At 56.6% G+C, this 12623-nt stretch overlaps 1 protein-coding gene across 1 annotated transcript in view; it reads left to right on the forward strand.

Annotated features, from left to right (window-relative positions):
• The first annotated feature begins 2930 nt into the window (after positions 1-2930).
• Positions 2931-12623, forward strand: part of NPAS2 (neuronal PAS domain protein 2) — a 140135-nt gene continuing 130442 nt past the window's right edge. The window contains exon 1 of the mRNA XM_081155769.1: positions 2931-2992. The gene's annotated coding sequence lies outside the window, so the exon portion shown is untranslated. The remainder of the gene's footprint in view (positions 2993-12623) is intronic.

Raw genomic sequence — 12623 nt, forward strand, 5'->3', positions numbered from 1 at the left:
ACTTCAACAAATGCCCATAAAAGGAAGCAAACAGTCAAATGCAAGGAATGAACAGAAGGTAAACTTGCCTCTTCAACTCTCCCCTGCATTTGGGGGGAAGCACACATTCTTTTGGGGACCCTGCTGTGCCCTTGTCCTGATTGGGTTCTGTGCTGTGGACTCCGCTTGCCCTTCCAGTCAGGCAGGTTGCCTATCCCAATGGGATTAACACTAGGAGATGGGATAGAGTCTGCAATAAGTACAACTACCTACAGGTCCAAATCCATGATTGAAAGGCAGAGCCCTGGCCAGTGTGGCTCAGCGGTCAGTATCCACCTGTGCACCAAAGGGTGGTGGGTTCAATTCCATGTCAAGGGCACATGCATGGCTTGCAGGTTGATCCCCGCCCAGGTCCCCGCACCTGTGGGATGCAATCAGTGATGCATGGATGTCTGTCTGCCTCTCTCTCTCTCCCCCTCCCTCCCCCCTTTCACTCTCTCTAGTCCTTGGGCTGATGTTCTAACCACTGAGTAAAGCTGCCTAGGGCCCTTCCACTCTCTCTAAAAATCAATGGGAAAATACCCTCTGGTCAGGATTCACACAATAACAACAAAAAGCAGAAAGCACACATTCATGGGTCACAGCTAAAAACAGATCATGGCTAAAATACTTGTTGCATTATAGAATTAGTTTAGGTGTTATTGTTGTAGGCCATTTGTTTCCTAAAAGATCACTTAACAGTGTTCAACTCCTTCCCAAAGGCAGGAAGAGGAGGGAGGTGGCTTTCAGCTGCACCGCCTGGGGTTGAAGCGCACAGCCTCGCCCTCGGCAGGCGTGGCCCGGGGCTGTGAGGCCGGGAGCGCGCGGCCCGGGAGGCGGAGGAGCGCAGGGAAGTGCATTGGGAGGGTGTCTCCTATTGGGAGGGTGTCTCCTATTGGGAAGGTGTCTGCTATTGGGAAGGTGTCTGCTATTGGGAGGGTGTCTCCTATTGGGAAGGAGTCTGCTATTGGAAAGGTGTCTGCTATTGGGAAGGTGTCTGCTATTGGAAAGGTGTCTCCTTTCGGAAAGGAGCGGACTTGGAAACGAGGGCGAACCACTCGCCTGCTGCTGCTAGAAAGGCCCTGGGCAGCGGCAGCCCGGCAGCAGCTTCTCCCGCGGCCGAGCCAGCCTCTGGGCTGCTGACTGTCCTCCAGGAGAATTAGATAAAATAATACAAGTGGGAAGTAAGGGCCTGGCCCATTTGCGGGAAGGGGAGGCCTGCGGAGCGCCCGTCTCCGCCCGAGCGGGCCGCCGTCCCCGAGGCGCTGCTGGGCGGCGCCCGTCGGGACCCCACGGCCGGGAAAGCGCGCCCGGGACCGAGGGGGCGGCCCGGCCCGCTGCCCGCTGCCCGCTGGCGTCCAGGGGAAAGGCCCAGGAGAGTCCTGCCGGACGCGAGCGCCAGGACAGCACAGGGCGGGGGGGGGGGCTCTGCTTCCCGGGCTCCCCGCAGGAATGCGCAGGACCCAGGGTCCCTGAAGGTCTCCTCTGCAGCCGTGGGCCGGGGGAGCCGGGAGGCGTCCCGGGCAGGGCCCGCTGCCCCAGGCGCCCCCAGGAGCCAGCTCCGTCGCCCGGGGCGGGGGTCTGAGTCCAGGGCCGGCGACCCGGGCCGGACTGTCACCGCGGCGGCGCCCGTCCCGGGCACGGGGTCTGGTGGGCAGGGGCCTCGGTGACAGCCTCCGTTTGCTCGCGCATCGCTCCAGCTTCTCCCTTTCTTGGATCCTCGCCTGTCTCCTCCCACGGAGGGAAAAAAAGGTCACGTATGTTTGGGAAATATGTAGGTCAGTGGAGCGTTTCCTGCCCTGCAGGGCGGCGGGGAGGGGAGCGCAGCGGGCCCAGGCCCTCCCGGCCTCCCCCCGCCGCGCCGGCCCTCCACCCGCGACCCGTTTTCCGGCCGGACGTGCGCGTCCTGGAGGAAACGCCGCGTCCCCTCCCGCGGCGCTGCTGCGACCCTCCCGAGCGGCCGGCTCGGACCCCAGGCCCCCGCCGCCCCTCCCCGCAGGCCCGCAGGCTCCCGCAGGGGGAACCGCGGCGGCCACACGCCCGCACACACCCCGCCCCTCGGAGGCCGCCCGGCTCCCGGGGACAGTCGGGGCGCCCCCTCCCCCCACCCCGCCCCCACCCCGCCCCCACCCCGCGCTCCGCCGGGCGGGATGGCCCCGGGCAGGGGCGGGCGACTCCTGCGCCCCAGCGACGCGGCAGCCCCGCGCGCCCGCGCCCCCGCCCTCGGCCGGGTTCCCCCCTAAGCACAAGCGCGCCCCCCACTCACTCACCACCCCCTCCCCCACCCCGCGCCCCAGGCCCGACCCCGCGGCGCATCCCCCGCAGCCTCTCGGAGGCGAGGGCCGGGCCGTGCGCGGGTGGGCCGCCCGGGAGCCGGGGTCCGGGGTCCGTCCGCCCCCCGAGCGCAGGGAGCGCGTCCCCGGCCGAGTGCGGCCAGGGCCCCGCGTGCGGCGCGGAGGGAGCCGGCGGCGCGGGGCGGGGGCGGGAGGCGGGAGGCGGGGGCGGGGAGGAGCGGAGGCGGCGGCCCCGGCCCGCTCCGCCTGCGGAAGAGTTTGCGGCGAAAGCAGCCGGCTGCCCGGGGCCGAGCGACCAGCGCGGCGCGGCCCGGGATCGGCGGCCGCGCAGCTCGGAGACCCGGGGCCGCGGCGGCGCGAGCACAGCGCCTCCCGCCGCCGCCCGGGCGGAGCTCGCCGCGCCCGCTCCGGCTCCGGCTCGGGCTCGGGCTCGGGCTCAGCTCCAGGTCGGGCTCCGGCTCGGGCTCGGGCTCAGCTCCAGGTCGGGCTCCGGCTCGGGCTCGGGCTCAGCTCCAGGTCGGGCTCCGGCTCGGGCTCGGGCTCAGCTCCAGGTCGGGCTCCGGCTCCAGGTCGGGCTCGGGCTCAGCTCCGGCTCCGGCTCCCAGCGGCGGGGGCGGGAGGCGCGTCTCCTCGGCCCAGCGCGCGCCCGGCCCCGCGGGGCCACCCCGGCCCGCTCCGAGGTAAGGAGCCTCACCCAGGCCCGCGGGCACCAGGGCGCGGGGACGTACGCGCGGGGTCGCGACCCGGCCACCTGCTCGCCAGCCAGTGCGGCGGACGCGCGGGGTCAGGGGCGCGGGGTCGGGGCGCGGGGTCAGGGGCGCGGGGTCAGAGAACCGGGTCCGGGGCGCGGGGTCCGGGGCGCGGGGTCCGGGGCGCGGGGTCCGGGGCGCGGGGTCCGGGGCGCGGGGTCGGGGCGCGGGGACGTGCCCCCAGGCGGGTCCCGCCGCCCGCCCCGACCTCGGTTCCGCAGCGGCGGCGGGCGGCTGGGCTTCGTGCGTGAGGCCGAGGAGGCAGGGGACGAGGCGCCCCGAACCTCAGGATTTGGGGGTGCTCAAGGAGCCCTGTCGGGCGGATGGAGGCCGCGGCCGGGCAGCAGCCCTGAGGGGGGCTCCCGGGCTCCCTGGGCCCCGTCGCGCGCCCTCCCGAAGCGGGGGAGCCGGGGCCCCGGGCGGGGCGGGGGCGGGGCGGCCGCCGCGCCTCCCCGCGCGGGGTGGGAAAGTTTGCGGCCAGCCCGTGACTCCTGATTGTGGCCGCGTCGCCGCGTCGCCGGGATGGGAGCCTTGGAGCAAGCGCGCTCCCTGAAAGTCTGACCGGCTGGCCGGCTGCGTCCGCGGCCGCAGCGGGCAGGTGACGGGGCCAGGGCGGGCGGGCGCCCAGATTCATTAAATCGGCTGGCCTGTTTCTTCACGGGTGAAGTGCCGAGTAGTTCTTAATTTAGAGAGGAACTGGGCATTAGTGACCCTCTGGAACCCGTCTTTCTTCCTAGCCGGTCCCCGTTTGTGCCCCGGCGGTGAGCCCTGAGGTCCTGCCTGGCAGCTCGGCCTGCCTCGTCCCTCGGGCTCTGCCTTGGTCCCGGGCCTGCGCTAAACACGCTACCTCCTGGGGAAGCTCGCTCTTCCTACCACTAAGATTTCCTTACAGAAAAAGTTTGTCCCAAGTAACCCCAAAGTGTATTTTTAAGTAACCCTGAAATAAATACCATGTTTAAAATTGTCATTCTGACTTGGCCCACTGTTTTGCAAAAGAAAAAAAAATCAGTGTTTCATTCCACAGCTAAACCAGGACCCAGAGAAGCATTGGCATGTCTCAGCAGCCTGCTTAAAGATTTAGTTAAAATTAAAGTTACAGCATAAAGACTCTCAGTACTTGTCCTTCGTCTGGGAGAGAGGTGGGGTGTGCTGTGAAGAACTGCACATGTGCTGCTTTGGCCCCTTTCTTCTCGGAGAGGCTGCCTCTGTGTATCTGCTGATCTGCCCCACGGTGTGCAGATGCGGACAGGTGCTGTGCTCCCTACTCTGCTCAGGGTGGCTCCTGTGAGGTGGAAGGAGGGAAGCACTCTGGAGGACAGATGTCAGTGATAAAGTGTCCCCCAAAGACTGCAACAAGCCAAGAGGAGAACCAAGTCTGGCTTGACTAATCCGTGTGATGAAAAACTGTCCTGATGGCGAATAAAGAATTCACCTTTATGTAGAAAATGACTATTGTTTTTAAGCTTTTTTTTTTTTTTTTTTTAAGAGTTTGGGCCTTTTTTTCTGTTCCTGGCTGCTTAATAATGAAAATGATAAAAATGGTAAAAAATGATCCACATCACATGATGTGTATTGTTAGGAAATTAAATTCTTTGTCTTTTTTTTTTTTTACAATCCTTCTGAACTCTGGTGATCTTTATAGCTGACTCTTAACACTGCCACCTGTTTTCAGGTTTCAAATTCAAAGTTAATGACTTTTTTCAGGTTAAAATAACAATAATGCATGCATATGCCTTTTTATAGTACCATCTCTATGTGTTAACTTTTTCAGAGTCTTACTTTTGACCCTTAAGAATTCAAAGAGCTAATTCCTTTTTCTTCATTTTAAAAACAGTATGTATTTCGTTCTTTACCTGAAAAGTCAGTTTTCCACTGTGATCCGGACACGGATTGTCCCTTGATGCTCCCATGTACGCGGAAAGAAAGGCCAGGCTGGGAGGTGTTGAAATCAGCCCAGTGACTCAGTATTCTTGGCTGCTTTATGCCAGTGGTTTAGTTGGCTACATTATAGAAGCACCTAATTCAGTTTCACATTTAGACAGTGGGGATGCTACTGGATGCATTGTTTTCTTACACAAATGTTCCATTACTGTGTTCCCAGTCTTCATCCTACTGGTAGCCAAGATGGGAGGTCAGAGACTGCCGCCTTCATATTCCCATAGCATCTAGCCTTGTGTGGCCTTGTTCATAATAGATGCTCAATTAACTGATGTAGGAAGTGAGCTGAATTGTCACTGACAGAAATCCAAATGCCAGTGGGGTACTTAACTATGAGTAATTCTAGTTTAAATCTGATGATGATTAGTACCTTAGAGCACTAAATAAACTTATTAAATGTGAACATATTTTTAAAAGGGGATTTTTCTAATGTAGTTTTTAGCTAAAGCAGCAGTTTCTTATCTGAATTCTTTGAGATTGGGGATCTTAGGGAAGGTTGTCTTCAGAGACCCTTGGAATCCCGTTTTGTGATTCAGAATAGAAATGAGATCGCCTGTCTTCTGCACTGGTGTGAAGAAACGTACTGAGAAAAAAAGAAAGAAACACGTATTGAGGAGGGCGGAGGGTGTGACCATCACGCTGGAACGGTACAGTGCCTGTGGTTGCCTAGGGACCCAGTTAAATGCAAATGCTGGCTCAGCAAGTGTGGGTTGGGACCCCCGGTTCTGCATTTCTGACAAGCTCTCGGGTGCCTCTGATGCTTCAACACTAGCAAGGTTCTGAAATACCCTCATTTCACTCATCACGTTTCCTGAGAATCTGTGTAGTAGGCCTGTGAAGGGAAAAAGAGCGTGGGACCTCCCTGCCCATGCTGACAGAGGAGGGGAGGGGGAGATTCTCTCTAGACTGAAAGTGAGGTCCTGGGATCCACCCTGCAGGGCAGTGGCCCCAGGCGGGCCCAGGAAGGGGGTTTTCTGGTCAGACTCCCACATTGCGGACCATAACCTCTAGTCTTCTTTGAATGGAAAGATTTGTGACTCAGCTATTGTGTGACTGAAGAAACTTTTGTAACCTCTCTGAGCCTCAGTGTCCTGCTCAGAAAAGTAGTGCGAATAGTGCTCACCTTGCTGGTAGGCTAGTGGGGAGAAAACGTTCCCAAGGTGTTTTTCTGTGTAGTTCACCAATTAGAGATTCAGTTTGGGCAACCAAACCCAAGGCCAGCAGGAGAGAGCAGGGCTGGGCCGGAGGGCCGGCAGCTCTGGAAGTCAATCAGATGCAGGTCAGAATCAGGATCAAGCGTGCGCACATTTGCACTCCCCTCGTGCCCCAGCACCGGGGGGCCTCCACGATACCCCTTCTGGCTCTGTATTCACCTGAGGCTGCTCCTGGGCGTAGCCTGTAGGTTCTGTTGATCAGGACCAAGGCGTGTCTGTGCAGTCAGGGCCTCCTTAAAAACATGGCAGGGAGGACAGGGCAGGCACCTCTCCCTGGGAGGGCATTGGCGCGTCCCCTGGGAGGGCACTTTTTAGCATTAAGGCCATCAACCAGTCTTTTTCAGTTTAGTATGAGTTACCTGAAATCAGTGTCAGCTGTGTTGGAACTCACCAAGGACACTGTGCACTTCATGCTCTGAGATGATTGCTCCCTCCTGACATCTGGGGAATGTGGGGGTTCCCAGGCAGTAGTCTCCTTTACCCTGAATATATATACACATATATGTGTGTGTGTATGTATATAAAACTTTAGAGTTCCATTTATTATTTATATACATATTTACTTAGAGTTTATTTATTATGTGCAAAGGAGATGTCCCTGCTGCCACTCTGCTGCATGCCCCCACCCCCAAATAAACCTTGAAAGCCATGGCAGTTGGATGTATGAGGGAAGGGAAAGTGGAGGAGCGATTGGAGCCAAGGCCATTCTGGGGCGGTGGTGACGGGAGGGAAAGGGGCATGGAGCATAGAGTCCCCACAGTGCAACTCAGGGCAGTGACAGGGCAAGACGGTAGGAGTGGGACCCAGAGACCCAACTCTGTGGCCTTTGCTACTTGGCTGAAGGCCTTTGGAGGTTTATGTTCCCGGGTCCCTGAAAAGCATCCTACTTCCAGTGAACACAGGCCCATGGGGAGAGAGGCAGGTGACCGCTGAGCAGCACGGGTCTCCAGCCTGTTTAGAACCAAAAATGCCCCACAACTTCAGGAGGGATATTTGTGTCTCTTCCAAGTCGAAATATTGAGAACTGGAGAACATTTTAAAAAGTAATAGTTTTCTGTTATAAATGTATAGTTAATTTGGGGGAAATACACAAAAGAATGAAGGAAATGAAGATTTCCCGCAATCTCAAGGTGTCCCTCCCTTAAGTCCTTTTTGTGTTCGTTCAAGTGGTTTTTATGGCAGACTTTTAAAAAATGAATATAGCCTTGTAAAAATTTCAAATAATCCAGAACCTTTTCTAATTAAAAAAAAAAAAAAGACCACCCAGCCAGTGTGGCTCAGCGGTTGAGTGTCGACCTAGGATCCAGGCGATTGGGGTTCGATTCCCGGTCAGGGCACATGCCTGGGTTGTGGGCTCGACCCCCAGTCGGGGGCGTGCAGCAGGCAGCCAGTCAGTGGCTCTCTCATCATCGATGTTTCTATCTATCTCTCCCTCTCCCTTCCTCTCTCTGAAATCAATAAAGATATTTTTTTTTTTTTTTTAAAAAGATCCCCTTCGCCCTCCGTGGCCCCCAGTGGTCACCCCCCTTTCTCTGACTGGTGAAAACCTGGTTCTGCTCAGGAGCCCACCCTCCACATGTCTCAAAGTAACCCTGATGGACCAGGCAGCCTGGCTGCCAGTAATTGGTTCAGGTGAGCATGTGGACCTTGCCCTTGACAGTAAAACATGAGGGTAAGTTAGTGGGCAGCTTCCCTGGCCCTTAAAAGGAGGCAAGGGACCCAAGTGTCCTTTTTTTCTCCTGGACCCATCATGCCAGTAAGTGGGGCACCAGAGCAGGCCAGCCAGGTCCCAGCTGAGCTGCCAGAAAACCCTGAGGTGAAGAAGGGGCCTCCACGGTGCGCTGACCTTCGGAGTCACCCCGTGAGACATCCTGAAAACTTCCTGGCCACTTAAAGCAGGTGGAGTTAGGTTTTCTGTTAGTTTAGCCAAAAGCGTCGTCACTGATGAGCCCCAGAGCGCCCCACCCTCCTCAGGAGGCAGATGGTTAACCATGGAGGTGGGTTCTTTTACATATAGACCAATATATGTACGTTTTCTTTTTAAACAAACTGAACTCATTCTATGCATATTGCCTAGTGACCCTTTTGAATGGCATGAGATCTGGGGGAAGGGGTCATTTCTTATATTTACTTCATTCTTTTTAAAAGCTGCGTAGTAATGTTCGTAAGTACCGCTGACACGTAACTTACCGCATTCCCTGTTGCAAAGCACTTTGGCGCTTTGTTTCCACTCTGTGCTCTTACAAACTGTCTGAACTACCTTCTTTACCCCAGTGTCTTCTGGTGCATTTCCAGCGCTGCTCAGGCTCCGGGGGATCGGGGTGGAGGGGCTCGCCTGCTTGCAGCACCGACAGACGCTCCACGTTGATGACTGAAGGAGCCGTGCCGAGGCCCTCCACGTGCCCAGGCCTGGGCGTGCCTCCTCCCGCGTCCTCGCCAACACTGTCGCCAGTCCTGTCGCTCTCACCTGCTCCAGGCAACACTCTGTCCTTTCCATCCTGGGGCTTTGCCTCGGCCTGAACATCAGCATCTTTCCACATCATTGAACATTCCCTAGGAGGGTAATTTGAATGGCTGTGTAATATTCATGGGAGTCGTTTTGGGGCGGGTCAGTGGCTTGTGAGGGTGCAGGCAAGGCTATCTGAAGTCGACGCTCCTGAAAACTGAACAGCCTTGGCCAGCCTTGCAGCAGTCTAAGAGAGTCCTGCAGGTGTGAGAGGGGACGGAGCCCTCCGTGGGCTGTGTCCAAGAAAGCGGGGCCGACGGTCAGACCCTCCTTGTCCAGTCAGGCCGCGGGCTGCTCCTAGACTTCAGAGAAGCTTTGCTGCTTCGGGGATCCACAGTTTTCCTCTGACCGACATCCATTCTCTGAATATACGGGAGCCGCTTAAGCAGATATTTGTGCATTGCACGATATGTAGCTGGAGTGTGAGTTTACGTTTTCTCTGAAATTTTCCAGTTCTGCAGACCGGACGGGTGAAACTCCTCAGTGTTCATCACCCTCCGGGAGCCAGCACACCTGCAAGTCACCACTCGCATGCCTGGACCTCCAGACTACCCTTCTGTCCCCACTCCTAAATATTAGTGCGAGGCACAGGGGCACTGGTCACAGTGTTCTCCATATGAAAGAAAGGCCAAAGGACAAAAGAAAAAGCTTCTTGGAGGAAACGGAGACCACTCAACATAAAAATACCGTAGAGATACTGTCCGCCGGCCTGCTGGCGGCATCGCTGGACGGGATGGAGCAGCCTCTGGGACAGGGCAGCCCACATACTCTGACCGCCGCATGGCCGCTCGGAGAGGACACTTGAAGATCACCAAGAAATAAGGAAGACCTCCATTGCTTACAGATTTTATAATGCCCGTATTGCCATGTAAACAGGAACTTTTTCCTCCTTAGTTCAGAAAAGAAAATCAGAAGTTTCAAGGAAGTTCTCAGGGACCGTGTAATTCCATTTCAAGCCGGGAACCGAGTCATTGGTCGTCTTCAAGGGCCTGCAGTCGCTTTGGGGAAGTGCTGCTGATAGTCCAGAGGGGTTCACGTTTGTCTTCGGGGTTATGTAGTTTCAGAGCTCAATGGCTTTGATTTTCCACGGTCCGTTCTGCAAGGTGAAGCCTGATTTAAAACAGGCAGCGTGAAAGGTGGACGCGTCCCAGCCTGAGCCCTCAGGGCCCGAGGCAGGGTGAGGGGAGGCATTGCCGTGGGGGGAAGGTTTTCGGGGAGGTGGGTTGGAGAGGAGCCCGCCGGGGCCACCCCGATCCGATGAGCCGCATACGGGCCCCACCAGCGCTGTCATTAGGGCGCCTGCCAAGACGCGGCCTGCGCCTCGGCCGCCGCGGTCGCTGCTCAGCATGCCTGTTTCCCTGGTGACCCTGGCCAGGTAACCCGGGCGGACGCCAGGCGCAGCTCCTGTGCGCTCGTGGTGCGCGGGAGGTACACGTGCTGTGTGGAGAGCTGCCAGCAGTGGTTCCTCTGTTGCTCTGGAAACAGTTCACCTGAAGACCCGGTGGGGATCAGTCTTGACGGTGCCAAACCCTCCTTCATGGCCAGGGAGGGTTTTAGGGTTTTATTTTTATCGACTCCCCACCCCCCAGCGGTTGTGAGAGAGGAATCCACTCACCGCAGACCTGCATGGCAATGATACTGAGGTTTTGTGATCTCTCAAAAGTAAGAGAAGTTGTGTGTATTTTTAATTATCTGGAACGCTTGGCTGATAGTAACCTGTTGGATTTATGGCTCAGGACAGGCTGATTGCATTGAGGTAAGAGAGCTTTTTATTTTTGAGCTGCTTCTGGGACTTTCCCACGACGTTCCCTCTTTTGGCCTCTGTCCCTCAGCGCCCCACTCCGGGCGGCGAGGTGGCCTCGTTTTACTGGTCCCGTGGCCCTGGAGCGCTTGTCACAGTCTTCCCACGTCTGCAGCCCCCTCCCCACACCAGCTTTACCAACGGGCGGCATCTCATTGAAAGTCTCCACTCTCTAACTGTCTCCTTTACCTTCATTTGATACAGAAGGGCCCCACTTTTGGAGACTGTGTCCAGGGGACACAGGGTCCCTCAATTTAGAGTTAAAGGCGGCTTTGGTGAAAACAGACACCTCCCATGTCCACATCTCGTTCTGACTTTTCCACCATCCCAGGTTTATTGTCTCTCCTTCTTTGTCATCACTGATCCCCGGGAAGCGGACACTTAGCTCCCAGTGCCCTGAGTCCTTTGCTCGTTCCAGGGAGCCATGGCATGTTCCCTGCAAGGCTCCACTCCAACAGCTCAGTCTCGGACACAGACACCAGAGTCCTCACCCTGGTCACCATGTGCGCTGTCGCTCGTGACCGAGTCTAGGCTCAGGCCGGGGTGTGAGCCCCACGGACCCCTGGCCCTTCGTGCTGGGCAGGCACGTAGGTGCTCCATATGTTCTGGGGCAGGAATGAGAGAGAAACCTGTGCCAGTTCCTGGCTGCCCAGCAGCAGATACGACCCCCTCAACAGCATCCTAGGAAACGCAGGAGCACCTGCTTCCTCCGCAGGGTGCCCTGAGCACCCTGGGTCTGCCTTCCCACCTGGGGGCAGCTCCTCAGCCATGCCCGTCTCCCGATTTCCTGGGCAGTTTCCTGCTGTGTCTGCCCTCCTCAGCCGGGGCCTGCTGCAGGGCTGCGCAGCTCCAGGGGTACCATTCCCCTGTGCCCCACAAGAACAGCCACGTCTTGGAGTGAGGGGAGGACCCAGTGTGCGCCGCTCTGGGAGCTGTGCTGTGTGGTGTGTCTGTAACTCTTCTGACTCGGCGGTGGTTTCTTCTCTCTCCTGTTTCTCGTGCGTGGACTAGTGGCATTCTCCAAATTCCCAGCGAGAAAGTCTCAGCTGACCAGCTTCAGGGACCTGGGCCAACCCCTTTCTGGCAGATACCTGGGAAATAGTGGGGGCACCTAATGAAAAAGATGTCATGCTTAAGTTAAAAAAGAATAGTTCCTTTTGAGTTCCCATTTTCCGTGAAGTTGTGCTGTTTGCATGAGTCAGCTTTCACTTTCAGAGTGGCCAGCTGTCCAGCCTCTACTTAAGGACAAAGCCCCGCTTCCATCCTTCACGTGTCTAAGAATGTGTCTCTGTTAGGTAGCTGAGTCTTATCCCCCAGCTTGTGCTCCTGGGGCAGTGTTGTCGGGATGAACCTCTCTGAGGCTGTGTTCGTGTCTCTCGCAGCTTGGGTTTGGCAGCTCCTGTATGTAACCTGTTGATGTGGCTCCCCATAAACATTCAGCCGCCCCCGGGTGCGGCAGGTTGGCCTGCGATCTGACTAAGTCATAGCATGTGCGTGGCCGTCAGTATTGAGTCAGCAGCATTTTTAAATGAGTTTATGAAAACAGCTCGTGACCTATAGCAGACAGTGTTGGCATTGTGTTCACTGTGACCAGGTGACCCTGGCAGGTTACATACATCCACAGCTCAGTCTTTTCATCCATAAAAGGGATGTTATTAATACTGACGGGTGAAAATCAGGGGAGTTTTATAAAAGTGCAGAGTTGTAGTAGCGCTTTTATTGCTCACTGCTGTGACCAGCTCTTCACTCAGTCTCCTCCCTGTTGAGGTAAATGCCAGCCTCAAGGTGATTTGTTTTTGAATAAAGCGCTTGGTTTCTTTCAGACCAGGTACATGCTAGCAATTGAAAACACAGTATATTCTAGCTGCGTTACGGGAGAGTGAAATACCGAACGACAGAAGCCAGACACTTGGATGTCCTGATACTGGCTCAGGGTTGCACAGTCTGCTTCCGAAAGCCTTTGCCAGAGTAGCCTGATAACCTTTTCTGTCTGAAAATTTAATTCAGATCGAATAGAGTCCACGTATGGCCATGGACTGTAAGGTTTTGCTGGACTTGTGGGCATTTTGCCGCGATAGATGTGACGTGCTATTTCTCGTGGCC

Source organism: Miniopterus schreibersii (assembly GCF_964146895.1).
Source record: "Miniopterus schreibersii genome assembly, chromosome: 13".
Classification (NCBI taxonomy): domain Eukaryota; kingdom Metazoa; phylum Chordata; class Mammalia; order Chiroptera; family Miniopteridae; genus Miniopterus; species Miniopterus schreibersii.